Below are 7,676 nucleotides of genomic sequence, written 5' to 3' on the forward strand. Positions count from 1 at the left end.
TATCGTCCTCTACCCTTCCCCTACCCTTTTACCCCTCCTCCCGTTTTACCCTCTACCCCCCGTCCTACCCTCCTAAGTCCTACCCCCTACCCCCTCTCCTACCTTCTACCCCCTCCTACCCCCCGTGCTACCCTCCTACCCCCTCTCCTACCTTCTACCCCCTCCTACCTCGTCCTACCCTCCTACCCCCTCTCCTACCTTCTACCCCCTCCTACCCCTATTGTCCCACCCCCTCCTATTCCCTATCCCTATCGTCCTACCCCCGTCCTACCCCCTACCCCCCTCCTACCCTCTACCCCTCCTATCCTCTACCCCTAGCCCTTCCTACCCTCCCATCCTATCCCTCCTACCCCCTACCCTCTAACCCCTCCTACCCCCTACCCTCTACCGCCTCCTACCCTAGTCCAACCCTCCTACCCTCTATCCTCCCGTCCTACCCTCTACCCCTATCCTCCTACCCCCCGTCCTACCCTCCTAAGTCCTACCCCCTACCTTCTACCCCTCCTACCCCCCCTCCTACCACCTACCCCCTCCTACTCCCTATCCCTATCGTCCTACCCCTACCCCCCCTCCTATCCTTTACCCCTAGCCCTTTCTACCCTTCCTACCTTCTAACCCCTCCTACCCCTACCCCCTCCTACCCTTGTCCAACCCTCCTACCCTCTATCCTCCCGTCCTACCCACTACCCCTATCCTCCCCCCCGTCCTACCCCCTCTCCTACCCTCCCGTCCTAACCTCTACCCCTACCCTCCGACCCCTACCCTCTATCCTCCCTATCCTACCCCTTGTCCTACCCCCTACACTACCCCTTCCTACCCCTACCCCTTCCTATCCCTCGTCCTATCCTCCAACCCCCTACCCCTACCCTACCCCTTCCTACCCTCTACCCCTATCCTCCTACCCTCTACCCCCTCCTAACCCCCTACCCCTATCTCCTACCCCTTACACTCCCTATCCCTATCCCTATCGTCCTACCCTCTACCCCTACCCCTTCCTACCCTCCGCCCTACCCTCCTACCCCTACCCCCCTCCTACCCTCTACCCCTATCCTCCTACCCTCTCCTACCCTCTATCCTCCGCTCCTACCCTCTACCCCTATCCTCCTACCCCCTCTCCTACCCTCCCGTCCTACCCTCCTACCCCTCTCCTACCCTCCCTCCTACCCCCCCCCTCCTACCCCCTCCTACCCCTATTGTCCTACCCCCTCCTATCCCCCTTCCCTACCCCTATCTTCTACTCTCTACCCCCTCCTAACCCCTAACCCTACCCCCATCCTACCCTCCTACCCCCCTCCACACCCCCTATCCTCCTACCCCCTCGTCCAACCCTCCTACCCTCTATCCTCCCATCCTACCCTCTACCCCTATCCTCCAACCCCCCGTCCTACCCCCCTCTCCTACCCCCCGTCCAACCCCCTACCCCCCCGTCCTACCCTCCTAAGTCCTACCCCCTACCCCTTCTCCTACCTTCTACCCCTCCTACCCCCGTCCTACCCTCCTACCCCCACCCCACCTACCCCTCTCCTACCTTCTACCCCCTCCTACCCACCTAACCCTAACCCCCCTTCCTACCCTATCGTCCTACCCCCTCCTACTCCCTATCCCTATCGTCCTACCCCAACCCCCCCTCCTACCCTCTACCCCTCCTATCCTCTACCCCTAGCCCATCCTACCCCTTCTACCCCCTACCCTCTAACCCCCTACCCTTGTCCAACCCTCGTCCAACCCTCCTACCCTCAATCCTCCCGTCCTACCCCTCTCCTACCCCCGTCCAACCCCCTACCCGCTCTCCTACCCCCCGTCCTACCCTCTTAAGTCCTACCCCCTCTCCTACCTTCTACCCCTCCTACCCCCCACCCCCACCCCTCCTACCCTAACCCCCCCTTCCTACCCCTATCGTCCTACCCCCTCCTACCCTATCCCTATCGTCCTACCCCTACCCCCCCTCCTACCCTCTACCCCTCCTATCCTCTACCCCTAGCCCTTCCTACCCCTCCTACCCTCTAACCCCTCCTACCCCCTACCCCCTCCTACCCTTGTCCAACCCTCCTACCCTTTATCCTCCCGTCCTAGCCTCTACCCTTATCCTCCTACCCCCTCTCCTACCCCCTACCCCCCTTCCTACCCCTACACCTTCCTACCCTCCCGTCCTACCCTCTACCCCTACTCTCTTACCCCCCTCCTACCCTTTATCCTCCCGTCCGAGCCTCTACCCCTATCCTCCTACCCCCCCGCCTACCCCCTCTCCTACCCCCCATCCTACCCTCCTACCCTCTATCCTCCCTGTCCTACCCCTCCTACCCCTCGTTTTACCCCCTACCCTACCCTTTCCTACCCTCTACCCCCTCCTACCCTCTACCCCTATCCTCCTATCCTCTACCCCCTCCTAACCCCCTATCTCCTACCCCTTACCCTCCCTATCATATCCCTATCGTCCTACCCTCTACCCCTACCCCTCCCTACCCCCTCCTACCCTCGTCCAACCCTCCTACCCCTCTATCCTCCCGTCCTACCCCCTATCCCCTCTCCTACCCTCCCGTCCTACCCCTCCTACCATCCCGTCCTACCCCCTACCCCCATCCTACCCCTTACCCTCCCTATCATATCCCTATCGTCCTACCCTCTACCCCTACCCCTCCCTACCCCCTCCTACCCCTCTATCCTCCCGTCCTACCCCCTATCCCCTCTCCTACCCTCCCGTCCTACCCCTCCTACTCTCCCGTCCTGCCCCCCTACCCCCATCCTACCCTTACCCCCCTATCCTACCCTTATCGTCCTACCCCCCTAACCCCCTACTACCCCCTAACCCCCCTATCCTACCCTTATCGTCCTACCCCTTGCTACCCCTCTACCCCTACCCCTACCCCTATCATCCTATCCTCTACCCCCTCCTATCCCCCTACCCTCTACCCCTCCTATCCCCCTACCCCTACCCCTACCCCTATCGTCATACCCTCTACCCCTATCCTCCTACCCCTAACCCCTTACCCCCTCCTACCTCTACCCCCTCCTAACCCCTACCCCCTCCTAACCCCCTATCGTCCTACCCCTTCCTACCCTCCTATCCTTTACCCCCTCCTAACCCCTACCCCTATCTCTTACCCTTTACCCTATCGTCCTACCCTCTACCCCTATCCTCCTACCCCCTCCTACCCCCCTCTAACCCCTTACCCCCTCCTACCCCCTACCCCTCTACCTCGATCCTCCTACCCCTTACCCCCTCCTAACCCCTCACCCTCTCCTACCCTCTTAACCCCATACCCCCTCCTAACCCCTTACCCTTTCCTACCCCTACCCCTACCCTCCTACCCCCTACCCTCTCCTAACCCCTTACCCTTCCTACCCCTACCCCTACCCTCCTACCCCCTACCCTCTCCTACCCTCCTAACCCCTTACCCCCTCCTACCCCTACCTCCTAACCCTTACTCTCTACCCCCTCCCCCTTGTCCTACCCTCTACCCATATCGTCCCACCCTTTCCTACCCTCTACCCCTACCCCCCTCCTACCCCCTACAACCAAATTCCCATTACCCCATACAACATACCCCATATAAATTGTGTTGTCGAAAAAATTGTTTTAAACAAAGAACAAAATGCAAAATGTAGTAAATGGACGAATGTGACTATACAAAAGCTGGTTGCTGGCAAAGTTTCTGTATTAGTAATATTACATAAATGAGTTTTACCTTACCATAATTGTACACTATGTCAAGCTCACAGACATTCTTGAAGCATTTGTCCAAAGTTTCTAGAAAAGCTGCAAGCTCATGTAAGGACAAAGCCTTGATGAAGTAAGTAAAGAGTAAGAGACACATTGATCAAAAGAATTCAGATGTTATAGCCTTGTAGCAAAGATAAAAATACAGCAAGTGGAATAGAGGTTTTTCCTCTGCTAAGGGCATTTTCAGCATTGTCATACACAAATACGAAGTAAAGGGTTAGGGTTGCATAATGCTTGTAAACGAGTCGAGAATCCTGCAAATGAGAAAAGCTTAATTAGGAGCGAACGGGAGTAGGTTATGGAGTAATAATACTACATCTATGCCATAAGTGCAAGATAGGTTTTTGTAGGAGAGATTCAAAAAGTAAGCCAGAGAAATAAAACAAAGAAAAAAACACGTATTACACTTCAGGCATATGACATGACAGAGGAAGGGGGTTGAAAACACATACAAATGGCAAACTTGCCGGAGTTTCCAGTGTAAACATAGTCATCAACAGCTTAAACAACAATGACTTTAATTTATAGTATATTGCCACCTGAATGATTGCAAAGCCAATTCACAATATGGACTTCATTCAGAAGAAGTGAATTGCAAGGTTCGCCGATACCCTCAGTACTCTTTCACATCCCCCCCCCCAACAACTTAGCAACTTAAAAGCTTATATACTAGTGATTAGTTAATCTTTCAAATCCAAATAAGCACTCTTTCACACGACATTCTTCTTGCAAATACCCCCCCCCCCTCCCTCAACGAAACAGCCTTCAAGCTTATAAATTTCAAGCTTATAAAACAATGGTTAATTATATTTTTCGAGTCCATAGTAGCTTTTAAACCCACTGCATCCTAGTTGTAATGTCAATTGTTCAAATTATGGCAGAGGTTATTCATCAAAAGTCAACCTAGAAGGCAGCAGCACTGGAAAGGAAATTCAAATTATGGCAGATTGACCATGTATAATTTGAAGGAACAAATTTAACCAACATTTTCAGAGTCAGTTGGTAATGGTTTGCTTTTGTTCCCGAGTCCTGACAGTGAATACAAGTACATCCCTTTTATTGGTAACAAACACTCAGGTATAAAATCTGCTATACACATATATTGTTGTCAAGAGCAATATGTTTTCAGGTTTTTGTTGAATTTAATAAGATCAATGGCGTTTGCGACATTTTAGTATATATACTATCTGCAAATGTGATTCACAAATTTGTCATGAAAAGGAACCTCTTATTAGAGGCACGCGCGCACACACAAGCCACCAAAAAGAGAAAGATGAATAGAGATAGAACTATTGAACTAATAGAGTAATCGTAGGTCGATGAAGGGGATATAAAAATAAAATAATAACTAGAAATTTGGAAGAGAAAATGATACATATATACAAATTGATCGCGGATAATCAAACATCAAGAAACTTACACAAAAAATTAATGCATAAATAAGTAATTTTAACTTTCGGAGAAGAAAAGACGGGGACAAAAAAGATACGCACCGGACCAATATGATCGAAATTCAAAAAGTTGCTAAGGCCTACTGCATAATACTAGATCAAAACATGTCAGAAAATTAAAACCTCAAAATTTGAAATCAATAATTCTAACTATGAATATCATAAATTCATAAATGACAAAGGAGAAAACCTGAGTATAAAGTACGAATTACAACAAGAGAAAATATTGACAAGATGAAATTAAAGCGGAAAATCGATCAAATTCGAATTTAATTTAAAAACTCGATAGAAATGGCGAAAATCGCAAGCATTAGATAGCAGAAATCAAGAAAGAAACAAAACCTGGAAATCGTAGAATTTACTAAGCCGAGGCTTTCCCACAATCAAAATTCGAAAACCAACAACCCACAACCACCGAAAACCGAAAACCCACAAACCACAACTACCCAAAACCGAAAACCCACAAACCACAATCACCCAAATCGAAAACTCACAATCAAAATTCGAAAACCAACAACCCATAACCACCCAAAACCCACAAACCACAACCACCCAAAACCAAAAACTCACAAACCACAACCACCCAAATCGAAAACCCACAATCAAAATTCAAAAACCAACAACCCACAACCACCGAAAACCGAAAACCGAAAACTTACAACCCAAACCACCCAAAATCGAAAACCCACAACCCGAATTACCAAAATGATGGAAGAGAGAGAGAAAGTAGGATGAAGATGTTGTGTGGCCTTGATGGTGATTGCGTGGCCTTGATCGAAATTGTGTAGATTTGATCTTGGTTGTATGGCCTTGATCATTTGTGTCTCTTGATCGTGAGAAAGAGAGAATATTGATGGAGGGGTGAGGAGAGAGTGGGTAGGATAATAGAATGAGGCGGTGTGATAGTAGGTGGGGTCTGGGGAGTGAATATATGGGTGAGATTAATAGTCTAAATTAGTTTTAATTAGGGGTAATTAAAGCATAGTTTATATATTTAGTAAGGGTATTTTTGTCATTTTCACATCATAAAATATTAATCTGTTTTTATCAAATAGTTAAGTGTTACTAAACACACATATATAAACAACAGTGAAATCCGCAGTCAGATGCCCTGAATAAAAAGTTAAAACTCTAACAGCAAACTCTAAACTCTGTTTGCCAAACAGGGCCAATATACTAGTTGCATATGCACAGGATGTGTGCGTCTATAATCTTATATAGTTATGTACAAATGGATATTTTTTTATCTAAATTTATTTTGATAGTGAGTAAATTATTGAGGTTCTTTTATAGATGTTATTCTCTTTTAAAATAAAGGTGAATGATTTTTAACTGTTCAATACTGTCACTGTAAATTTGGTCGATGATTTAGTAATTTTCTTTTCAGCGACTTTAGTATAATTCTTTAACAATTATAATTGTTAATAATACATATTGTTTGAACTTTATAAATATGAAATATTATGTTATCAAGATATATTGCTAACTTTTTTTGGTTGAAGATTCTAATTGATTTCGTGAATTGATTGTGTCATTCTAGTTTGTCAAGTTATTAATGATATTACATATTTCAATTTTGACCCTCTCATATGACAAGTTTCATTATTGATTCTCATTTTTCAATTTTTTATAAAAAGAAAAATATTGTTTTAAATTATTAGAGGGTATCTAGTCACTTCAAAAGAGGACATTAAACCTTCTCCCTTGACTTTAGGCGATGTCCAAAGTTAAACTTATTTGTTAGAAATCTATGATATAAATATTTGGATTGACGATTGGTATTTGTCACAAATAGAAGACCTTTATTTCTAATTTAAGGCCTTCCCTTCTCTAAGTTTATATTTTACGTCTCTCTCCATTTCGTAATATAATATTTGTTTTCTTTTTAGGGGCCACAATTTACAATTTTCGACTAGATATCTTTATTAATATATACCAAAAAAAAACATACTAATGTAAACTCTTGTTAGATTTTCATCAATGTGTACTTTCATAATACCAATTTTTAATATTTTTTAAAAAAAAATTAAATTGAAGATATCGAAGGTCAAAGGTATATCTTAAAGACCGTGCAAAAAGAAACAAACAAAACATTATAGGACTGAGGTAATACTTGATTAAAGGTGCTCATGAATTAAGGTTGACTCATATAATTTATTCGAGTTTGGTCTGAATATTTTTAATCTTTCGAGAATAATTAAACTCGAATTGAAACACTTCAGAACATTCTAAATCCTTTTTCTATGCTATTAATGTACTATAGTTTACGTATAATATAATTTAGTTATTTGATATTAGTAGTCAATGTTTGATATTGGTCATAACTGGATTAGTTACTATCAGGAGAGGGTTGAATGGACCAAAAATAATTGGTTTGAAAAGGATATGAGAGGTGCAATCAAACTTAATTTGAATTGAGATTCAGGAAGATAAGTGACGACAAAGTCACTTCATAGCTTACTCATGGTGGTTAGTTTTGATTTGTGTGAGAGAAAGAGTTTTAG

The 7,676-nt window shown here is 45.8% G+C and overlaps 1 long non-coding RNA gene across 1 annotated transcript; it reads right to left on the reverse strand.

The window, feature by feature from the left end:
- Nucleotides 1-3,620: 3,620 nt before the first annotated feature.
- On the reverse strand, nucleotides 3,621-6,062 carry LOC125497427 (uncharacterized). Its single transcript, XR_007274147.2, has 2 exons — nucleotides 5,515-6,062; nucleotides 3,621-3,975 (listed from the first exon to the last, which is right to left on the reverse strand). It is a non-coding gene; the product is annotated as an uncharacterized LOC125497427 (long non-coding RNA).
- Nucleotides 6,063-7,676: the final 1,614 nt, after the last annotated feature.

The sequence above is a fragment of the Beta vulgaris genome, chromosome 5 (assembly GCF_026745355.1).
Source record: "Beta vulgaris subsp. vulgaris cultivar EL10 chromosome 5, EL10.2, whole genome shotgun sequence".
Taxonomy (NCBI): domain Eukaryota; kingdom Viridiplantae; phylum Streptophyta; class Magnoliopsida; order Caryophyllales; family Amaranthaceae; genus Beta; species Beta vulgaris.